Source organism: Triticum dicoccoides, chromosome 5A (genome assembly GCF_002162155.2).
Source record: "Triticum dicoccoides isolate Atlit2015 ecotype Zavitan chromosome 5A, WEW_v2.0, whole genome shotgun sequence".
Taxonomy (NCBI): domain Eukaryota; kingdom Viridiplantae; phylum Streptophyta; class Magnoliopsida; order Poales; family Poaceae; genus Triticum; species Triticum dicoccoides.
The window spans coordinates 172,169,226-172,190,269 of record NC_041388.1 but is presented as its reverse complement, the minus strand read 5'-3'; the positions used below and the strand labels follow the sequence as shown (position 1 = coordinate 172,190,269).

At 41.6% G+C, this 21,044-nt stretch overlaps 1 pseudogene; it reads right to left on the bottom strand.

Annotated features, from left to right (window-relative positions):
* Positions 1-10,376: 10,376 nt before the first annotated feature.
* LOC119299314 lies at positions 10,377-20,376 on the bottom strand (annotated as a pseudogene).
* Positions 20,377-21,044: the final 668 nt, after the last annotated feature.

The window sequence follows — 21,044 nt, the reverse complement described above, 5'->3', positions numbered from 1 at the left end:
TCCAGCAAGGAGAGAGGGAGAGGTTGAGGAAGACTCCATCCAGCAGCAGCACAACGGCGTGGTGGTGATGGAGGAGCGTGGCTAGAAGAGGAGGAAGAAGAGACGCAGGGCTGCACCAACGAGAGATCGAATCGCGTGTTATGGGCAGCCCTATGCCTCACTATTTATAGGGGAGAGGGAGGAGGGTGCGCCCCCTTCTAGGGTTCCCACCCCTAGGGGGGCGGCAGCCCTAGATGGCAAAGGGGGTGGCGGCCAACAGGGGAGAGGAGAGGGAGGCGCACCAATATGGGCCTTAAGGCCCATATCCCCTTAGGGTTTGCCCCCTTTCCACCTCTTAGGCGCCATGGGGCCTTGTGGGAGGCGCACCAGCCCACTAAGGGGCTGGTCCCTCACCACTCTTGGCCCATGCAAGCCTCCGGGGTTGGTGGCCCCACTTGGTGGACCCCCGGGACCCTCCCGGTGGTCCCGGTACGTTACCGATAAACCCCGAAACTCTTCCGGTGACCAAAACAGGACTTCCCATATATAAATCTTTACCTCCGGACCATTCCGGAACTCCTCGTGACGTCCGGGATCTCATCCGGGACTCCGAACAACATTCGATAACCACATACAAACTTCCTTTATAACCCTAGCGTCATCGAACCTTAAGTGTGTAGACCCTACGGGTTCGGGAGACATGCAGACATGACCGAGACGTTCTCCGGTCAATAACCAACAGCGGGATCTGGATACCCATGTTGGCTCCCACATGTTCCACGATGATCTCATCGGATGAACCACGATGTCAAGGACTTGATCAATCCCGTATGCAATTCCCTTTGTCTAGCGGTATTGTACTTGCCCGAGATTCGATCGTCGGTATACCGATACCTTGTTCAATCTCGTTACCGGCAAGTCTCTTTACTCGTTCCGTAACACATCATCCCGTGATCAACCCCTTGGTCACATTGTGCACATTATGATGATCCGAGTGGGCCCAGAGATACCTCTCTGTTTACACGGAGTGACAAATCCCAGTCTCGATTCGTGCCAACCCAACAGATACTTTCGGAGATACCTGTAATGCACCTTTATAGCCACCCAGTTACGTTGTGACGTTTGGTACACCCAAAGCATTCCTATGGTATCCGGGAGTTGCACAATCTCATGGTCTAAGGAAAAGATACTTGACATTAGAAAAGCTTTAGCATACAAACTACACGATCTTTGTGCTAGGCTTAGGATTGGGTCTTGTCCATCACATCATTCTCCTAATGATGTGATCCCATTATCAACGACATCCAATGTCCATAGCCAGGAGACCATGACTATCTGTTGATCACAACGAGCTAGTCAACTAGAGGCTCACTAGGGACATATTGTGGTCTATGTATTCACATGTGTATTACGATTTCCGGATAATACAGTTATAGCATGAATAAAAGACTATTATCATGAACAAAGAAATATAATAATAACACTTTTATTATTGCCTCTAGGGCATATTTCCAACAGTCTCCCACTTGCACTAGAGTCAATAATCTAGTTCACATCGCCATGTGATTAACACTCACAGGTCACATCGCCATGTGACCAACATCCAAAGAGTTTACTAGTGTCACTAGACTAGTTCACATCATCATGTGATTAAGACTCAATGAGTTCAGGGGTTTGATCATGTTTTGCTTGCAAGAGAGGTTTTAGTCAACGGGTCTGAACCTTTCAGATCCGTGTGTGCTTTATGTCATCTCCTAGATGCAGCTACCACGCTCTATTTGGAGCCACTCCAAATAACTGTTCTACTTGGAGCTATTCTAAATTGTTGCTCCATTATACGTATCCGGTATCTCTACTCAGAGCTATCCGGATAGGTGCTAAGCTTGCATCGTCGTAACTCTTTACGTCGAACTCTTTATCACCTCCATAACCGAGAAAATTCCTTAGTCCACTAGTTACTAAGGATATCTTTGACCGCTGTACTATGATCCATTCTTGGATCACTCGTGTACCCCTTGACTGACTCATGGCAAGGCACACTTCAGGTGCGGTACACAGCATAGCATACTGTAGAGCCTATGTCTTAAGCATAGGGGACGACCTTCGTCCTTTCTCTCTATTCTGCCGTGGTCGAGCTTGAAGTCTTAACTTCATACCTTACAACTCAGGCAAGAACTCCTTTTTTGACTGATCCATCTTGAACACCTTCAAGATCATGTCAAGGTATATGCTCATTTTGAAAGTATTATTAAGCATTTTGATCTATCCTTATAGATCTCGATGCTCAATGTTCAAGTAGCTTAATCCAGGTTTTCTATTGAAAAACACCTTTCAAATAACCCTATATGCTTTCTAGAAATTCTACATCATTTCTGATCAACATATACTCATCAGAAATTCTATAGTGCTCCCACTCACTTCTTTGGAAATACAAGTTTCTCATAAAACTTTGTACAAACCCAAAATCCTTGATCATCTCATCAAAGTGTACATTCCAACTCCGAGATGCTTACTCCAGTCCTTAGAAGGATCGCTGGTGCTAGCATACCTTTTAGCATCCTTAGGATCGACAAAACTTTTCTGATTGTATCACATACAACCTTTCCTTACGAAAACTGGTAAGGAAACTCGTCTTGACATCCATCTGCTAGATTTCATAAATGCAGCTTATGCTAACATGATTCCGACGGACTTAAGCATCGCTGCGGATGACAAAATCTCATCGTAGTCAACTCCTTGAACTTGTGAAAAACTCCTTGCCACAAGTCGAGCTTCATAGACGGTGACATTACCGTCCACGTCCGTCTTCTTCTTAAAGATCCATTTATCTCTATGGCTTGCCGATCATCGGGCAAGTCCACTAAAGTCCATGCTTTGTTCTGATACATGGATCCTATCTCGGATTTCATGGCTTCTAACCATTTGTTGGAATTTGGGCCCACCGTCGCTTCTCCATAGCTCGTAGGTTCATTGTTGTCTAGCAACATGACCTTCAAGACAGTATTACTGTACCACTCTGAAGTAGTATGTATCCTTGTCACCCTACGAGGTACGGTAGTGACTTGATCCGAAATTTCATGATCACTATCATAAGCTTCTACTTCAATTGGTGTAGGTGCCACAGGAACAACTTCCTGTGCCCTGCTACACACTTGTTGAAGTGACGGTTCAATAACCTCATCAAGTCTCCACCATCCTCCCACTCAACTCTTTCGAGAGAAACCTTTCCTCGAGAAAGGACCCGATTCAAGAAACAATTCATATTGCTTTCGGATCTGAATTAGGAGGTATACCCAACTGTTTTGGGTGTCCTATGAAGATGCATTTTATCCGCTTTGGGTTCGAGCTTATCAACCTGAAACTTTTTCACATAAGCGTCGCAGCCCCAAACCTTTAAGAAATGACAGCATAGGTTTCTCTAAACCGGTGTCATCTCAACGGAATTACGTGGTACCCTATTAAAGTGAGTGCAGGTGTCTCTAATGCCTAACCCATGAAAGATAGTGGTAATTCGATAAGAGACATCATGGTACCCACCATATCCAATAGGGTGCAACTATGATGTTCGGACACATCATCACACTATGGTGTTCCAGGCGGTATTAATTGTAAAACAATTTCCATAATGTCTTAATTGCGTGCCAAAACTTGTAACTCAGATATTCATCTCTATGATCATATCATAGACATTTTATCCTCTTGTCACAATGATCTTCTACTTCACTCTGAAATTACTTGAACCATTCAATAATTCAGACTTGTGTTTCATCAAGGAAATATTCTCAACATCTACTCGAATCATCTGTGAAGTAAGAACATAACGATATTCACTGCATGCCTCAGCACTCATTGGACTGCACACATCAAAATGTGTTACTTCCAACGAGTTGTTGTCTTGTTCCGTCTTACTAAAACGAGGGTTTCAGTCATCTTGCCCATGTGGTATGATTTGCATGTCTCAAGTGATTCAAAATCAAGTGAGTCCAAACGATCCATCTGCATGGAGTTTCTTCATGCGTATACACCAATAGATGTGGTTCGCATGTCTCAAACTTTTCAAAACGAGTGAGTCCAAAGATCCATCAACATGGAGCTTCTTCATGCGTTTTATACCAATATGACGTACATGGCAGTGCCACAAGTAGGTGGTACTATCATTACTATCTTATATCTTTTGGCATGAAAATGTGTATCACTATGATCGAGATTCAATAAACCATTCCTTTAGGTGCAAGACCATTGAAGGTATTATTCAAATAAATAGAGTAACCATTATTCTCCTTAAATGAATAACCATATTGCGATAGACATAATCCAATCATGTCTATGCTCAACGCAAACACCAAATGACAATTATTCAGGTTTAATACTAATCTTGATGGTAGAGGGAGCGTGCGATGTTTGATCACATCAAACTTGGAAACACTTCCAACACATATCGTCAGCTCACCTTTAGCTAGTCTCCCGTTTATTCCGTAGCTCTTTTATTTCGAGTTACCAACACTTAGCAACCGAACCGGTATCTAATACCCTGGTGCTACTAGGAGTACTAGTAAAGTACACATTAACATAATGTATATCCAATATACTTCTATCGACCTTTCCAGCCTTCTCATCTACCAAGTATCTAGGGTAATTCTGCTCCAGTGGTTGTTCCCTTTATTACAGAAGCACTTAGTCTCGGGTTTGGGTTCAACCTTGGGTTTCTTCACTAGAGCAGCAGCTGAATTGTCGTTTCATGAAGTATCCCTTTGTTCCCTTGCCCTTCTTGAAACTAGTGGTTTCACCAACCATCAACAATTGATGCTCCTTCTTGATTCCTACTTTCGCGGTGTCATAACATCGCGAATACCTCAAGGATCATCATATCTATCCATGATATTTTATAGTTCATCACGAAGCTCTTGCAGCTTGGTGGCAATGACTTTGGAGAAACATCACTATCTCATCTGGAAGATCAACTCCCACTCGATTAAAGTGATTGTTGTGCTCAGACCATCTAAGCACAAGCTCAACGATTGAGGTTTTCTCCTTTAGTTTGCAGGCTAAGAAAATCGTCGGAGGTCTCATACCTCTTGACGTGGGCACGAGCCTGAAATCCCAATTTCAGCCCTCGAAACATCTCATATGTTCCGCGATGTTTCAAAAACGTCTTTGGTGCCTCTACTTAAACCATTTAACTGAACTATCACGTAGTTATCAAAATGTGTATGTCTGATGTTCGCAACATCGACAAACGACGTTTGGGGTTCGGCACACTGAGCGGTGCAGTAAAGACATAAGCTTTCTACTGATCGCATAATCGCTACTATCAACTTTCAACTATATTTTCTCTAGGAACATATCTAAAACGGTGGAACTAAAGCGCGAGCTTACGACATAATTTGCAAAGATCTTTTGACTATGTTCAGGATAATTAAGTTCATCTTATGAACTCCCACTCAGATAGACATCCCTCTGGTCATCTAAGTGATTACATGATCTGAGTCAACTAGGCCGTGTCCGATCATCACGTGAGACGGACTAGTCATCATCGGTGAACATCTTCATGTTGATCGTATCTACTATACGACTCATGCTCGACCTTTCGGTCTCCGTGTTCCGAGGCCATGTCTGTACATGCTAGGCTCGTCAAGTTAACCCTAAGTGTTTTCGCTGTGTAAAAACTGTCTTACACCCGTTGTATGTGAACGTAAGAATCCATCACACCCGATCATCACGTGGTGCTTAGAAGCGACGAACTGTAGCAACGGTGCATAGTTAGGGGAGAACACTTCTTGAAATTTTGTAAGGGATCATCTTATTTACTACCGTCGTCCTAAGTAAACAAGATGCATAATCATAATAAACATCACATGCAATTATATAGTTGTGACATGATATGGCCAATATCATATAGCTCCATTGATCTCCATCTTCGGGGCTCCATGATCATCTTGTCACCGGCTTGACACCATGATCTCCATCATCATGATCTCCATCATCGTGTCTTCATGAAGTTGTCACGCCAACGACTACTTCTACTTCTATGGCTAACACGTTTAGCAATAAAGTAAAGTAATTCATGGCGTTGTTCAATGACACGCAGGTCATACAATAAATTTAAGATAACTCCTATGGCTCCTGCCGGTTGTCATACTCATCGACATGCAAGTCATGAATCCTATTACAAGAACATGATCAATCTCATACATCACATATCATTCATCACATTCTTCTTGGCCATATCACATCACATAGCATACCCTGCAAAAACAAGTTAGACGTCCTCTAATTGTTGTTTGCATGTTTTACGTGGCTGCTATGGGTTTCTAGCAAGAACGTTTCTTACCTATGCAAAAACCACAACGTGATATGTCAATTGCTATTTACCCTTCATAAGGACCCTTTTCATCGAATCCGTTCCGACTAAAGTGGGAGAGACTGGCACCCGCTAGCCACCTTATGCACAAAGTGCATGTCAGTCGGTGGAACCTGTCTCACGTAAGAGTACGTGTAAGGTCGGTCCGGGCCGCTTCATCCCACAATACCGTCGAAACAAGATTGGACTACTAACGGTAAGCATATTGAACAACATCAACGCCCACAACTACTTTGTGTTCTACTCGTGCAAAGAATCTACACAATAGACCTAGCTCATGATGCCACTGTTGGGGAACGTAGCAGAAATTCAAAATTTTCCTACGTGTCACCAAGATCTATCTATGTAGAGACCAGCAACGAGGGGAAGGAGAGTGCATCTACATACCCTTGTAGATCGCTAAGCGGAAGCGTTCAAGAGAACGGGGTTGAAGGAGTCGTACTCGTCGTGATTCAAATCACCGGAGATCCTAGTGCCGAACGGACGGCACCTCTGCGTTCAACACACGTACAGCCCGGTGAAGTCTCCCATGCCTTGATCCAGCAAGGAGAGAGGGAGAGGTTGAGGAAGACTCCATCTAGCAGCAGCACAACTGCGTGGTGGTGGTGGAGGAGCGTGGCTAGAAGAGGAGGAAGAAGAGACGCAGGGCTGCACCAACGAGAGATCGAATCGCGTGTTATGGGCAGCCCTATGCCTCACTATTTATAGGGGAGAGGGAGGAGGGTGCGCCCCCTTCTAGGGTTCCCACCCCTAGGGAGGGCGGCAGCCCTAGATGGCAAAGGGGGTGGCGGCCAAGAGGGGAGAGGAGAGGGAGGCGCACCAATATGGGCCTTAAGGCCCATATCCCCTTAGGGTTTGCCCCCTTTCCACCTCTTAGGCGCCATGGGCCCTTGTGGGAGGCGCACCAGCCCACTAAGGGGCTGGTCCCTCACCAATCTTGGCCCATGCAAGCCTCCGGGGTTGGTGGCCCCACTTGGTGGACCCCCAGGACCCTCCCGGTGGTCCCGGTACGTTACCGACAAAACCCCGAAACTCTTCCGGTGACCAAAACAGGACTTCCCATATATAAATCTTTACCTCCGGACCATTCCGGAACTCCTCGTGACGTCCGGGATCTCATCCGGGACTCCGAACAACATTCGGTAACCACATACAAACTTCCTTTATAACCCTAGCGTCATCGAACCTTAAGTGTGTAGACCCTACGGGTTCGGGAGACATGCAGACATGACCGAGACGTTCTCCGGTCAATAACCAACAGCGGGATCTGGATACCCATGTTGGCTCCCACATGTTCCACGATGATCTCATCGGATGAACCACGATGTCAAGGACTTGATCAATCCCGTATGCAATTCCCATTGTCTAGCGGTATTGTACTTGCCCGAGATTCGATCGTCGGTATACCGATACCTTGTTCAATCTCGTTACCGGCAAGTCTCTTTACTCGTTCCGTAACACATCATCCCGTGATCAACCCCTTGGTCACATTGTGCACATTATGATGATGTCCTACCGAGTGGGCCCAGAGATACCTCTCTGTTTACACGGAGTGACAAATCCCAGTCTCGATTCGTGCCAACCCAACAGATACTTTCGGAGATACCTGTAATGCACCTTTATAGCCACCCAGTTACGTTGTGACGTTTGGTACACCCAAAGCATTCCTACGGTATCCGGGAGTTGCACAATCTCATGGTCTAAGGAAAAGATACTTAACATTAGAAAAGCTTTAGCATACGAACTACATGATCTTTGTGCTAGGCTTAGGATTGGGTCTTGTCCATCACATCATTCTCCTAATGATGTGATCCCGTTATCAATGACATCCAATGTCCATAGCCAGGAAACCATGACTATCTGTTGATCACAACGAGCTAGTCAACTAGAGGCTCACTAGGGACATATTGTGGTCTATGTATTCACACGTATATTACGATTTCCGGATAATACAGTTATAGCATGAATAAAAGACTATTATCATGAACAAAGAAATATAATAATAACACTTTTATTATTGCCTCTAGGGCATATTTCCAACAATAAACTCATCACAAGTAGAAGACGGTAGAAGTAGAGAAAGATCGACATGGAGATGGAGCTACGGCAGTGGAGCAAGCCGGCTCCAAAAGGAAGATGGAATACATGGGATGTCGGGCTGTAGCTAGAAGGGCGGTTGGGATGTGGCATCGGCCCATACCGCGGTGACCCCGATTGGGACGCACCAACTGTGGGTTTTCTCCCTCGCCGATGTCGATCGCGTCTACGCAGAACATTGTTCCCTCCCCCCAGCTGCGGGATCAGGCCCATCATTCTATGCGTGTGAAGAGAGCAACCTAAGCAAGCAGGCTTGTAGCTTAGGCTCCTGCTAGTGTATATATAGTGGTTTTCTTTTTCTCTCCATATCAACCATTTTATATTGCATACGTGTCATTCAAGAATGAAATGATGGTTGCTTCTTCCGACTAACTCACTGTGTGATTTGACTGCTCCTTAGTGGCCCCTACACGTACTCCCCCTACGTGTATGCAACAGTCACACGTACACATGGACGCAAAAACGCGCGTGACGCCCTAATGCATGCATGTCCGAGCACAAGACGGAACACACACGGTCACGCTCAAGTGCTCAACCTACACGTGCATGCACACACATACTCAGTCAGGGTGAGCTAGTGACTGTATGAACACCAAAAAATACATATATTGAGCGCAATGAGCGTATTATGAAGTCCACTAACCGTATTTTTACAAATATACAGTGACAGATAGTGTATTTATCTCGTTTGAAATTAAGCCATATTAACCGGAGAGGAGGCAGCATGGACTAGCATTACTTTGCTGTGTCCCGTCAACTTGCCGAACAAGGAGAAGGTTGCAGGGCGGGAGAAGCTTGCGCGCGGTGGCTCGCAGGACAAGGAGAAACTTTTGACTAATGCAAGCTCTCCCTCGCTCACGCGGTGGACGTGCAATAGTTAATTCAGTGTCAGATTGCCAGAAGCATACACTATACTACTAGTGCTATTATTGTTCGACTTCCCAAACAGCCAAGCGCAAAGTTTACTAGTACTACTACTATAGTCCATAAAGGTACGTACTATACTAGTACTAGGAACCGGATGGAGGAGCGTCTGCACTCTTATTATAATTTTAAAATGTGATAAAGCAATCTTCAACACATTTGGTTCTCTTCGAGGGTTCTCGCATGTGATAATGGAAGTTGATTGCATGGAACACTCTTCACAATTCTCGCTTACACTACAAGAAATATGTCAATTTGTGGCCCTCACGATTGGCCGCTGAAAGGTCATAGTTTTTCATTTGTGACCTTTATGTGACCAAAAACAGAAGGTCAAAAGCTGGCGGTCGTAAACTGAAATTAATGACCTTCTCTGTGAGAAGGTCGTAGACGTTTACGACCAAAACAGAAGGTCGTTGAACCCATGACCTTTTGTTTTGGTCACTGGTTGTCTGCCCAGGCCACGTCGGATCCGACGTGGCAATCTGACGTGGCAAAATTGCGACCAATTGAAAAGGTCACTAACAAGATTCAGCCCGGTCCAATTCGCTGTTTTACATGGGCCGAGCCCAATAATTCAGCCTTTTTATTTATTTTTTCTTATCAATTTTTGGTCAACTTCACGGGCCAAGCCCAACATTTCAGCATTTTTTTCTAGGCCATGGCCTTTTACTATCTGTTTCTTTTTTGGGCCTCGGCCTTTTTTACGCATTTCTATTTAATTTTCAGCCTTAATTGCCGCCAATATGTTTCGGGCCTCTTTTCAAAGCCCAAATAGATTAGGTCCAATAGGCATTTCAGCACTTCTTCCATTTGGACCGTGCCTCTTCTTTTGTAGCATAGACATACACAATCAACGCAAATTCAATACAACATATACTTTTTCAGCCACTTTCAGCCCAAGAATGCATTTCAAGTAAACAACGGATAATATTGTGAGTATATGTACATAACTACCAGCATTCGAGTAACATGTGCAACAGTACATCAAAATTCTCAACAAATTTAGCATTACAAGTCAATAACATATAAAGCAAGTTGCTAACTGGGGCTTCAAGCTTTCTCCGAATTTCTTCGGGTAGAATTCCTGTAAATGAGAGGAACATACACATGTTTAGAGTCTCAACATAGGCAATATTTGTTAGCAATAAAATAGAAAAATTAATTCAAGAACCATGCAAGAGCCTAGGTTTTACTATCATTTTGACACCATAGAGTAACATCCAAGAATACCACGAGTTGATGCATTATTCTAGCATAACCAAATTAGAAACATCCCTTGCTGTTCTATTTTAACCTTACTACTACCTCCGTTCCTAAATATATGAGATCTTGGTTCATTTCAGTAATTTAGAAAGAGGGGTGATGGGGCATAGAACCTTGAGCCATTGTTGTGGGGTTGTGGCTGATGAAGGTTACCTTTTGGGGCCCCAAATTAGAAACATCCCTTGTTGTTCTATTTTAACCTTACTACTACCTCCGTTCCTAAATATATGAGATCTTGGTTCATTTCAGTAATTTAGAAAGAGGGGTGATGGGGCATAGAACCTTGAGCCATTGTTGTGGGGTTGTGGCTGATGAAGGTTACCTTTTGGGGCCCCAAAGGCAGCTCCGCCAGATGCAACAGCAACACCTCCAACAACCACAACAACAGCAGCAGCACCACCAATAATGACATGCGTGGCATTTCAGGTCATCATTACAGAAGAAAATAATTAAGAAACAAGCAACCAATATAGCTTCAGCATTACATGTACAGATTTTAGCTTTTTCTACCTAAGTACAAATAGCAAAATGGAACATAGGTAGGTTGATTATATTTGACAGAGCTACCTGGACAAGAAAGAGAACATAGCGCCGCGACTTGTTGAGGACAGAAATAATAATGTTTGATTCATAAATTACAAATTAGTAATATGGGGATTAAGAGCATGCCCACAGAAAGCTAATTGGCAAACAAAACTTATTGGTCAGTTCTCAACATAGAGCAAAGTGGCAAATGATAATGTTTGTTACAATAATTAACAGGGCAGTAGCTCAACCTAAAGAAAGGCAGCAGAACTTATATGAAAGAAACCGAGTTGTAAGTGTATAAAGAGCGATCAATGATTCATTCCGGAGACAAACATTAATATGGGGATTAAGAGCATGCCCACAGAAAGCTAATTGGCAAACAAAACTTATTGGTCAGTTCTCAACACAGAGCAAAGTGGCAAATGATAATGTTTGTTACAATAATTAACAGGGCAGTAGCTCAACCTAAAGAAAGGCAGCAGAACTTATATGAAAGAAACCGAGTTGTAAGTGTATAAAGAGCGATCAATGATTCATTCCGGAGACATGGTAATTTCTTCTAACATATTGTACTATCAAGTAAACTCTCACAAGAAAGATGCCCCAGTAAGTAAGCTGAATGGGTGACAAACTGAATAGTGAAACAAGTTGATAGTTGTATACTATAGTGTTTTACGCATAGTCAAACTGAATGAACTAGATGATACCCCGCGCGTTGCTGCAGGACACTTAGTTGACGTTAAGGATTTTCTTATAAATGAAAGAATGAAATGCCAAACTGGTTTTGAGAATTCGAGAACAACAATGTGACAAAAGCGTAAGTATGCATTGGCAGTAGAGTAGGTTTTCTTAAACAATGAATAGAGTGTATTGCAACCTACTGGATTAACAATGCTTTGGTCACTGAGATATTTTCTTAATTATCTAATAGTGTGAACTATATTATTTGACACTGCACTGTATAGTAATAGGTTAGAGAGGATAATAAAGGGGGGCGTTGAGGAAGCAAGTACATAAGTACATGATATTTATACATTTATAAAGGTAAAAGCTAAAAAACATGTACACCTCTTTTTCCTTCGATAAACAGAGAGATTTGCAATTGTCATATGACATATGAGTGCTAGATTGTCCATTTTATACAATTTTGATTTGATAGTAGCTAGTCAAGTAAACGTTTTTTTGGGTGTGAATTGATCAACAGAAGTTTGAAGCAATGAATGATGGTGCAAATAGCTGTTTTTAATTGCATACGCTAGCAGTAGGAGGCAACCTTATATGAAGATAAAAAAGGGGGTTCTCTAAGGTAACTAACATTATGTGACAAAAATTAAAAAGGGGTCACCCTTAGTGGATGCCAGAACGCATGCATCTTCTGATTAGTACAATGGTTCTCCTACATGAAAGGATTAACTGACAGGTGATTTAGTATCATATCTGCTCAAATGAAATTGCTTTGTCCGGCCGAGTCCGTATGAACCTATATTAAGATTAAACTTTGAGAACATCCCATGTCTATAAATAAACCTCAAGAACCAATAATATTATCATAATGAAATATGGTGCTGGAGGAGTACGAAATTGTTACTATTGAAAATCAACGACGGTGCAGAGAACATGATATATTATATTTCAAACAGGATGCTGCAACCACATACATACTAGAAGAATCAAATTAAGAATCCTCTATGGTTGCGACAAAGTTGAAAGTAAAAGATATGAAGTAAGGAGATACATCCACCAAGAAAGGTCCAAAACTGAAATGAATGATGTCTATTAGAATGGCCACACATGTTAATAAATCAAAGCTGAAACTCAATTAGTATCTAACAGATACAGTAGTGCAGAAGAATCATCAAAAGAGATAAACACTGCCAAACCAAAGGACCAGTTGTTTAATTCTAAAACGGAACTGCTAATTATGCAGTCAAGGGAACATATACAAATAAGATTAATGGAATCCAATTTAGTTAATCTAATAAAAATGGTTTGGCTATAACAGAGTTACCATCCAGCAATCAACTTGTTCTGAGTGATTGAGGCGTGGACATGTAGCTCAATGAATCCAACTTTGGCAAGAAAAAGCACCAATGTTAACCGATTCAATCCAGCAGCACCAACCTGAGCATGCATGCGAGGCTGGTACTCATAGGAAGCATCAGATAGGATTAATGGGAGTACCTGAGCTTGGGGACCCGCAAGGAGTTGAACTGGTCCAGCATTTGGGGCTGTCGCGGGGATATATCAGCACAATCTTTTCCACCATCTGGCATTCAGTAAGCAGCTTGGACGTCCGCCGGCGCTGCAAAACTCAAACGCGAAGCACCGAAGCTGTAACAAAATTCTTAGGTTGAAACACAATCAAACAAAAAGAAGAACGCCAAGATCGGCGTGGTTGGGAAATCAGGACCTGGTGGTGGTGTCGACGGCGCTGAGGCCGCTGCGGGCACGACGTGTGGGCGACAAGGTCGGAGTTGCACCAACCTGAGTATTTTCAACCTGACCAATTTAGCTCCAATATTTTCAACCTGATCATGACAAAAGTTCAGTCAGGACTAAATATGTTAGAAAAGTACAGGGAAACAAAACTCTAGTGTTGTAGAAGAGTTGTTGCAACCTCTATATTAAGTACACAAAAATAAGAAGGATTCAATAATATATACAGGCAAAAAAAGAAGAGTTGCCATCAATACTTCAGTTCTGCACTTATCGATGCAGTGGTATATATACCAATTCATAGTACTGTCACAAATCCTTGACTTTATAATTTAGTTTTGACATTCACATATCACTTAGTATGCCTATTGATATATATTTTTAACATGACTTACAGTTTACATAAAGCAATCAGAAAGTATCAATACCAAGCTGTGTTACCCCAATGAAAGCGTATATCACTATAAACAGTATTCCATGAAAGAGAAACCCAAAGTAGACAACATTTGCCCATGGAGTACAAATATTGACCTCATTTAGTGGTAATTCATGTGTACTCCTAAACAGACGATGAAGGCTATGTTTCAGTTACCAAAAAGTGAAAATAACAGAAGTAAGAAGTACAGTTGCAGTGATTACAATTTGGCATCAGGGACATCAACCAAAAGGATGCGTGCGGGTGTGCTTTCTCTTTGTTGGGTTCGATTTGGTTCGAAGGGGAGCAAAGCCCGCACAGGAAATCCTTGTGAATCACTACAAACAGGCCTTAAATTTCCTTGTTGCTGCCCCGAAATAGGGAGTCTGAACTCCGAAACAAGTCCCAGATTTCAATATATGATGATCCTATACCAGAATATCAAGCAAATCAATGGTGCTTTTTATGAGCAACAAGTCGACAGCGGGAGACGTACTGAATAACAGAAAGAGGATTCTAGCGGTTGGTACTACAACTCTCTCGGAAGAGTACTAACTAGAAAGAGCACCATGGGGACGGGGAGGGTTGGATGGAAATCTCACCAGGATGAGGTCGAAGATGAAGGGGTCGAGGCCGAGCAGGGCATAGATGCACCAGGAGGTGCCGAAGAGGAACACAGACAGGGACAGCAGGAACGGCATGAACTCCAGCCCTCTTCGACTAACCTCTGCACAAGCTCAACCACACGCATGGCTCATGACTCAGTAGTCAGTGCGTACACCAAACTGTTGACTGTAGATTTCAGACATGTGTGCGTGTGTACCGTGAAGACGGCGATCCGTGAAGCTGATCGATACGTCGACGCAGGGCATGGTGATGGCGCCAAGCCGCGATGCCGCCGCCGAGGACGACGAGGGAGAGGACCAGGACCCCCGCTTGCAGTCGGTGGTGGCAACCATGTCCACGACGGCCTCCGTCTCGGGCCGCGGGATGAGCACGTCGTCCCGGACGGCGACCACCAGGTCCTTCCAGTGCTCATTCCCGAGCGGCGCGCTGGACAGGGAAGGGGCGGAGGCGGAGGCGAGGAGCCAGCGGAGATGGCGGTGGAGGTGCGGCGGCGAGGGCGGGACGAGCGCGGCAGCCCTGCGACGGAGGGCGCCGACTGAGGCCTCCGGGACGGGTGGAGGAAGAGCGGCGGACGTCCTCCAGGAGGCGAGGAGGAGTGGGTGGTGGCGCCCGGGCGCGGGCGGCGGGGCCGGATCTGAATCAGGAGGGATGGGATCGGCGGGGTGGCGGCGGCGATGTGGGAGACGAGAGGAGGGATGGGGGAGAGGGAGCGCGTGAGGTGGGTGGCGGATCTGGAGCGCTAGGGTTCGTGGGGTGAGAGGGTGAGGGAGTTTTCTTTTTTTTGTTTCTTTTTTTGGAGAGAAAGAGGGGGAGGGGGTGAGGGAGAAAGGGCTGCCGTCGGATCCGAGAGCATCTGACGGCGTTTGAGCACGATTCGCGTGACATGTCCATGGACCAATCAAAACCCAGTACACGTTATGACCTTCTAAATTGGTCGTAATCGACTAAAAATAAGGTGTTGAATCATATTTTTTTCAAAAAGGTGTTGAATTATATAAACAATTTTATGATATGAGAAATTCAAAAAGAAACATTCTCATTGTGTCACCAAATGTGACATAGTTTTTAGGAAAACTAACAAACTTGGAATTGGAATAAGACAAATATCTTTTGAAAATTGTTATGAGAAATGAGTTTTTAGGGGGGAGGGATCATTTCTATTTTCAGAGTGCCAAAAATGTTTACAACACCACTCCATTTTTCTAAAACTATAAGACAACATTTTATGTACAGTTGACAAAATCTTTATATGTAAAATGCTTTCGATCCACCTCTTATCAAAAAGACAAATTATGTTGAAAAAATGCATTCTTTTGTTTTTCTTCTACTTTTTCAGATGAAAAAGTAAAAGAAATGATATCATATTTGTGCACAATGGTGCATCTTGGAATGGCAAACAATGTTATCTAAGAAAGTTTTCATTTTCTTTGCACGGAAAATTTATTTTTTATTTTTCGAGTGCCCGAAAAGAGGCCTTTTTGTGAAGGACCTACCAAATATTTGTTGTAAAATTGTACCAAATTAATTTTCTAAAATACTAGGCCATGTTTAATGCACAATTGACCAAATGGTTGGGTGTCAAAAGTGTTGATCCACCTCTAGTGAAAAAGACAAAATTATACCATTTTAGTAGGAAGCGGGTCAAATTTGAACCGTAGCTGCATCATAGTTTGCTCTTTATTTTTTCCAAAATCATTTCTAGGTACATAACTATCTATTTAATCATAGAAATATCAAAAGGTTTGCAAGATTCAACAACTAGATATGAACGGTCAAGCCCGCCGTTTTGACCGCATTTTGAAACGGGCATAAAAATTAAAAAAATTGGAAAATCTTCGCATTGTGTCATTATATGTGACCAAGTTTTCAGGAAAAATAATAAACTTGTAATACGACAATTATATTTAAAAAGTGTTCTCTGAAATGAGCTATCATGTGTGAAGATTCATGGCTTTCAAGCGAAATGATCAATCTTATGGCCACATTCATGGCATAGTTTGTTCAAATGATCTCATATTGTGCACAAGGGAGCATCTTAGAATTACAAACAATTTTTCCTAAAGGAGTTTTCATTTTCTTTGCACAGAAAATTCATTTTTCATTTTTCGAGTGCCCGAAAAGAGGTTTTTTTGTGAAGGACCTACCAAATATTTGTTGTAAAATTGTACCAAATCAATTTTCTAAAATACTACACCATGTTTAATGCACAATTTACCAAATGGTTGGGTGTCAAAAGTCTTGATCCACCTCTAGTGAAAAAGACAAAATTCTGCCTTTCAGTAGGAAGCGGGTCAAATTTGAAATGTAGCTGCATCATAGTTTGCTCTTTATTTTTTCCAAAATCATTTCTAGGTACATAACTATCTATTTAATCATAGAAATATCAAAAGGTTTGCAAGATTCAACAACTAGATATGAACGGTCAAGCCCGTAGTTTCGACCGCATTTTGAAATGGGCATAAAAATTAAAAAAAAATTGGAAAACCTTCACATTGTGTCATTATATGTGACCAAGTTTTCAGGAAAAATAATAAACTTGTAATACGACAATTATATTTAAAAAGTGTTCTCTGAAATGAGCTATCATGCGTGAAGATTCATGGCTTTCAAGCGAAATGATCAATCTTATGGCCACATTCATGGCATAGTTTGTTCAAATGATCTCATATTGTGCACAAGGGTGCATCTTGGAATTACAAACAATTTTTCCTAAAGGAGTTTTCATTTTCTTTGCACGGAAAATTCATTTTTCATTTTTCGAGTGCCCGAAAAGAGGTTTTTTTGTGAAGGACCTACCAAATATTTGTTGTAAAATTGTACCAAATCAATTTTCTAAAATACTAGGCCATGTTTAATGCACAATTTACCAAATGGTTGGGTGTCAAAAGTCTTGATCCACCTCTAGTGAAAAAGACAAAATTCTGCCTTTCAGTAGGAAGCGGGTCAAATTTGAACTGTAGCTGCCTCATAGTTTCCTCTTTATTTTTTCCAAAAATCATTTCGACGTACATAACTATCTATTTAATCATATAAATATCAAAAGGTTTGCAAGATTCAACAACTAGATATGAACGGTCAAGCCCGCCGTTTTGACCGCATTTTGAAACAGGCATAAAAAATTAAAAAAATCAAAAAATTAGAAAACCTTTGCATTGTGTCATCATATGTGACCAAGTTTTCAGGAAAAATAATAAACTTGTAATACGACAATTATGTTTAAAAAGTGTTCTCTGAAATGAGCTATCATGCATGAAGATTCATGGCTTTCAAGCGAAATGATCAATCTTATGGCCACATTCATGGCATAGTTTGTTCAAATGATCTCATATTGTGCACAAGGGTGCATCTTGGAATTACAAACAATTTTTCCTAAAGGAGTTTTCATTTTCTTTGCACGGAAAATTCATTTTTAATTTTCGAGTGCCCGAAAAGAGGTTTTTTTGTGAAGGACCTACCAAATATTTGTTGTAAAATTGTACCAAATCAATTTTCTAAAATAATAGGCCATGTTTAATGCACAATTTACCAAATGGTTGGGTGTCAAAAGTCTTGATCCACCTCTAGTGAAAAAGACAAAATTCTTCCTTTCAGTAGGAAGCGGGTCAAATTTGAACTGTAGCTGCCTCATAGTTTCCTCTTTATTTTTTCCAAAATCATTTCTAGGTACATAACTATCTATTTAATCAGAGAAACATCAAAAGGTTTCCAAGATTCAACAACTAGCTACGAACGGTCAAGCCCGCCATTTCGATCGCATTTTGAAACGGGCCTAAAAAATTCAAAAAAAAATAAAAAATTGGGAAACCTTTGCATTATGTCATTATATGTGACCAAGTTGCCAGAAAAAATAATAAACTTGTATTACGACAATTATTTTTAAAAAGTGTTCTAAAAAATGAGCTATCATCTCTGAAGATTCATGGCTTTCAAGTCCAAATGATCAATCTTATGGACACATTCATGGCATAGTTTGTTCAGATGATCTCATATTGTGCATAAGGGTGCATCTTGGAATTCCAAACAATGTTGCCTAAGGGAGTTTCATTTTCCTTGCACGGAAAATTCATTTTCCATTTTCCGAGTGCCCGAATTGAGTTCTTTTTGTGAAGGACCTACCATATATTTCTTACAAATTTGGACCAGATTAATTTTCTAAAATATTAGGACATATTTGATGCACAATTGACAAAATGGTTGGGTTCCAAAAGATTCGATCCGCCTCTGGTGAAAAGACAAATTTCCGCTGATTCAGTAGGAAGCGGGTCAAATTTGAACTACAGCTACCTCATAGTTTGCTCTTTATTTTTTAGAAAAATCATTTCTAGGTACATAAGTATTTATTTAATCAGCGAAACATCAAAAGTTTTCCAAGATTCAACCACTAGCTAGGAATGGTCAAACCCATCGTTTTGATCGCATTCCGAAACGGGCATAAAAAATTCAAAAAATTGGAAAACCTTCGCATCGAGTCATTATATGTGACCAAGTTTCCAGGAAAAATAATAAACTTGTAATGCGGCAATTATTTTAAAAAAGTGTTCTCAGAAATGAGCTACCATGCGTGAAGATTCAGTGTTTTTAGGCCAAATGATCAATCTTATGGCCACATTCATGGCATAGTTTGTTCAAATGATCTCATATTGTGCACAAGGATGCATCTTGGAATTCCAAACAATGTTTCCTAAGGGAGTTTTCATTTTCTTTGCACGGAAAATTCATTTTCCATTTTCCGAGTGCCCGAATTGAGTTCTTTTTGTGAAGGACATACCATATATTTGTTGCAAAATTGGACCAAATCATTTTTATAAAATACTAGGCCATATATGATTCAAAATTGAACAAATGGTTGGGTGTCAAAAGCCTTGATCCACCTCTGGTGAAAAAGACAAATTCCCGTCAATTTAGTAGGAAGCGGGTCAAATTTGAACTGCAGCTGCCTCATAGTTTGCTATTTATTTTTTCAAAAAATCATTTCTAGGTATATAAGTATCTATTTAATCAGAGAAACATCAAAAGTTTTCCAAGATTCAACCACTAGCTAGGAACGGTCAAGCCCGCCGTTTTGACCACATTTTGAAACGGGCATAAAAAATTCAAAAAAAACCAAAAATTTGGAAAACCTTCGCATTGTGTCATTATATGTGACCAAGTTACCATGAAAAATAATAAACTTATAATACGAAAATTATTTTTAAAAAGTGTTCTCAGAAATGAGCTGTCATGCGTGAAGATTCATGGCTTTCAAGCCAAATGATCAATCTGATGGTCACATTCATGGCATAGTTTATTCAAATGATCTCATATTGTGCACAAGGGTGCATATTGGAATTACAAACAATATTTCCTAAGGAAGTTATCATTTTCTTTGCACGAAAAAATCATTTTCCATTTTTTGAGTGCCTGAAATGAGTTTTTTGTGAAGGACCTACCATATATTTGTTACAACAGTGGACCTAATCAATTTTATAAAATACTAGGCCATATTTAATGCACAATTGACAAAATGGTTGGGTTTCAAAAGTTTTGATCCACCTCCGGTGAAAAAGACAAATTTCCATTGATACGGTAGGAAGCGAGTCAAATCTGAACTGCAACTACCTTATTGTTTGCTCTTTATTTTTCCCAAAAATTATTTCTAGTTACATAAGTATCTATATATGCATAAATACATGGTTTGGTGATGATACGTCGAGTTTTGGATGGTGGCCCAGGGCCCCAACTCCAAAGCGCGTAAACTCGCATGCCCGCCGCGTGGTCACCGCGTGACCTTGGTGTTGACATGCGTTCTGGGAGGCCTTGGCATGTCTAGTGGATTGGGCACTCCCCAGGTATGTGCTAGGAAGAAAATTACAACAGAAGAATCTCACGAGGAGACCGACCTATGCTCAAGGATGAATTATCAGCCAAGTGTTTGATTAGTGGTACGGGAAATGCACATGGCCAATGGGCGTGAGTTTTAGATGAGGATGATCATCTACTAAGACGAATGTCTTCACAAATTTTCAGCTCAAAAGGAGGATCCTAGGTGGTACTTGCTTTGCAAAGTACCACACTGGAAAAAAATATGAATGTTGAAGCTAGGCTCAAAATAATGAATGGATTGAGCTGAAATTTTGTGGAGGATTGTTATTTGGGCATAGGAAAGCACTATAGAAAATTGATACCATTTGGACATGCCAAAGTGGTACTTCCTTCACAGTGCTCTTCTCTGGACAGAAACTTGGGAAAATTAGCGAGAGAAATTCGATGAATGAAATGAGCTCAAATTTGGTGTAGATAAGTTACATAAGTATGGTCATGCGCTTGTAAATTTCCAAATCATTTGGGTAAGCCTAGCTAGTACTTACTTCACAAAGCTTCTCTCGAGGTAGAAACTTTGGAAATTTCCTGAGAAAGATTTACCAAGAAAATGGA